The sequence below is a fragment of the Saccoglossus kowalevskii genome, chromosome 9 (genome assembly GCF_978046115.1).
Source record: "Saccoglossus kowalevskii chromosome 9, keSacKowa6.1, whole genome shotgun sequence".
Lineage (NCBI taxonomy): Eukaryota > Metazoa > Hemichordata > Enteropneusta > Harrimaniidae > Saccoglossus > Saccoglossus kowalevskii.
This window is the reverse complement of record NC_140649.1, coordinates 33,124,577-33,128,809: the sequence shown is the minus strand read 5'-3', so window position 1 is coordinate 33,128,809 and position 4,233 is coordinate 33,124,577.

Genomic DNA, 4,233 nt, shown 5'->3' with positions numbered 1-4,233 from the left:
ATTTTGGATTTCAGCATTTCCATGGGGTATCCTTGGAAAAAGATGTATAACAATAAGGTTATTATGAGGATACCTCAAAGTAGACACTCTGACAGTACGCCGTTGCATCAACTTCCGCTGCGCATTGGTCGATACTCCAGCTGTACTGTCTTCGTGCATACTTTGAGGTATCCTCGTAATAACCTCATTTTAACACGTCTCAATTTGTATTATCTTGTAATTTACTGATTTGAAAGAATTTACAATAAAAACAAATTTACTTTAGTTTCAATTTCATTATACGTAAACAATTTTTAACTACCATTTTGAGTTTTTAATTGTCAGAAGTTTAACGAAAACCTATTCTTTCTGACGCATGCAGGTCAATCATTTGGCAATAAACAATTATGCATTATCATTGAAAACAAACAAATAAAAATTAATGTAAACTGTTCTATTTCAGAATCAGAAAATAAAAAAAAAATGGCCAAAAAGTTGTTTGTGTACTTTTATTTGCCAATTTATGCTATAAATCACAAGGGATTATGGGTAATGACAGGCCGTGTGTAAGAGGTGTACATTTAGTTGAATAAATACAATCCATCGATACTTGAAAACAATATCAGATTAATCTTACTTAAACATACTCTTATTGAACATGTGCACCTCAAAGAGGATGAAACAGCTGGCTGTACTTTTCATGACCACTCATTCTGCATGACTGTTTTCTATCGACTGACACTGACTGCTTATACTGACTGTGTGTGACCCAGCACACTTAGGTTCCTGTAAGACACCATTATGTTATCTTACTAGTTTATGATGTCACAAAATCACTATTGCTTTAAGTTGAATATTTGTCTAATGTAGACAAAGTGGATCTTAATCACCCAGAAAATAGTGGTATCACAATCCATAATGGTGATATAAGAACAAGCCAAGTGACATTGATAATGTTTGACCTTTGTTTATGATTGATTCTGGTCGCTCAATTACTATCTAAAGTGACCAAGTTGGTTATTCAGACTCGGGAGGCACTTACCCACCATTACATGTTACTTCTGGCTAACTCAAAACAGTTTACTCCCATTGGATCAACAATTAGCATCACCGATACACAACAGCAGACACTGCATTTCCGAGTGACCTCTCTGACCCAAAAGCTGATGGTCTTATGCCACTTCAGGGGTGGATAGGTATGGGTGAGGTGCAAGAAAGACTCAACTGCGACTCAACTATCTTTAACCGTAGATCTTCCTGACTGGTGTACAAGGCAAAACATCCCCTTAGAGTGCAAGCACATCAGGGGGGTCCATAACAATATCACTGACACACCATCATTGCCTCGAACCAAATTTTGAGCATGGACTGGCAGATCTCTTAGGCCAGAACCATACACCAATCCCTTTTTCCCCCACGGAACACCCATTGCCAGACAGCACTGGCTTGGAGCACAATGTTCATCAACTGGGGCAACATCGATGTGTAAATGATATTAGCTATACTCAAGAGATTGGCTCTATAAAACAACACACAAATGACACTGATAGCACTACTCTGGCTAATTCCATGGTGGACATCCCCAGCTGGTGGACTTTCTAGTACGGTAAGAAACATCTGTCTGTGATGACAATCAGTTAGGGTAGGAACATCAAAAAGGAAGATCTCATTAAAACACTGCTCAAAAGGCCGTCTTGCACATGTGCTGTGGCACCGCCAACATTTTAGTCCTTATTAGTGTTTGAGCAGGTGCCCTACAAGCCAAGATTGGTCACTTTGGCTTCATGCAGATACACAGTGAGTGAGCTCTGTCCTTTGCTGATAATTTAGGGGTCTTTCAGGATGACTCAGTCCCTTTATGGGCTAACCTCCTCAGAGCTAAGAACCAAGACTTGCTGAACTGGCCTCACCTATATGCACTCCATAGTGAGTATGGTTTCTGGTACAAGAGGGCAGCAGACACTGTGTCCAATGTTTGCGCTCTGGCATTACGGGAAGCAAGGAAGCAAATACGGATGTCCCACTAACTCCAATGTTTTTTAATGGTACTCTGTTAGACCATATGCTGGCATCAGGGTACTGGAAGTCATGCAGTACATTTATTTCTAATTACCTTCAAAACCTCTTTCTTGATAATGTCTGGTATCATAGACTGCGGCTTTACTTCTTAGATTTTGACTTGAACCCACTTTGCCCAACATAGACAAATATGGTGGTAATAATTGGTGCTGCTACTTAGTAGTCAACTACTTACACTACCCACTCGCCTCCCGAGGCACCAGGGCATTGCCCATGGGGAGCTGCTCTTATTCAGCTTGGAAACGTGGATTTTACAGCTTATTACCCATAATCCCATAAGTGCCATGCACATTGTGGGTGATGCCATTATTTTTTTTTTATTTCACGGTTTAACTAGCTGGCAGTAGTAAGACTCTGTCTGGTAAATCGGTTGACTGTACACAAATTCAAACAATGGAGGTTTGACTCTAGGAAACTAATCAAATTTGGAAACAGGCACTTGGAGTGATGAAGCATTCTTAGTGGTCAAGAAGCACTAGTATTAAAGGATGTTCATGAACACTCGCAAAGTAATAATAGTGCCCTCTATGGCCAAGTTTGGGAATTACTCCTTGCAGCTAAAAGTTTGTTGATGATTAAAGCAGGGGGGAGTCGTCACTTGCACATGTGCCATGCGCACGTTTATGTTGTATATTTATATACAACACCGTTAATTTATCTTCGCGTGTGAACAATCGGTTCTTGCCAACCAGTTGCGCACACGTAAACAAGTGCAACAGCCTATAGTGAATACAAATCTGTATAGATTCTAGGGTAGTGAAAACTGGAATCTACCACACTGTAACAAAACTTAAATAAGCCTGGGTAAGGTAGTTGAATATTTGAGTGCACATCCTATATTTTGATATATACAAAAATAATACATAAACTGGATTTTAACAGCCAGCCACTCAAGTAGTGATTTATTTGAAATTAGTACAATATGGCATGAGGATATCAGTTATACAACCCAAATATAATTGCAACTGTGGCAGCTGGCTATAGCATTGTATGTTTTTCTGTTAAATAGAAAATGTTTAATGAATTATTTTACTTGTTACAATTAGAATGTTGTACTTCCACTGACTGTTGGAACACCAGAAATATTCAATATTCTTAAAGCGCGGTCGTCGTCGCGCTGCGCATGTGCCACATTTGTGTTGATAAACATTGATTTTCACACAATCCAATGCGCTCTTCAAATGAAAATCACAAGTACGAGGTTTGACCTGGGCGCAACTTGCACTGATTACTGCCGTTGACTCCTTCGATACCTTCCAATAACATGAAAATTACTTGTTTAAAGCTTGGAAACGTCTCAGTTCGTACTCGTTGATCTGCGCAACAGTCAAAGTCGCCATCTTTGTTTATATGAGACCCCTACCGACGACTACCGCGCTTTAAATGCCGGTAATATTTGAAATAATATTTACCTTTTTTTGAAAAAGGTACACCCACAGGCACTTAAATCTACACGTGTAACTCTAAATTAACATATACTAGTAATGTTCAATAACGAAGTTTTATACAGTTTTTTTTTACTGTGTTTTTTTTTTCCTTATCAAATTCTGTCTTGTCATAACAAGCACAAGCGTTTGAATCTTAGCGTAGGCTGTGTGGTAGTGATTAGGATACGGTCAGCCTGGTCAGGCGATCCTACTAACCATCCCTAACACACATTCCTGTAGGCAGGGGATTGTGGGCCCGAGGCTCGCTATTTGAGCCACGGTTCGCATAGTAACGAGCGCCCTTTGGACAGGGATATGTTTTAGTGACACTGTACATGCGATACCCTGCTCCTAATAAATACAGAATAGTCTCAATTGCTTGTGGATCGAAAAACATGCGAATCGTCAAGATTTCCAAGAGAACGACTTACAACTTGTCATATCTGCGCTCGTGCTCTGTTATGTTTACATCATATCACTATGTTCACTTTCACTGAATTCAAAGCTAGCAGCCGCCGTGTTTTCATATTTGTATCCCGTCATACAGTATAAATTCGTTCTTGCCACTTCCGATTGACAGACAAATTTTGATTGGTGCATATACTAAAACGTCTGTGTGGATTTTGTGGACAGTTGGCACTTGTCACGGCTATTTGTGTGATTGGCATATTAAAATGGTATCCTAGTTCGCGAGAGTCAATCCAAAGAACAAAATAAGCATTTAGAATGTCGGATAAAAGATAAATAC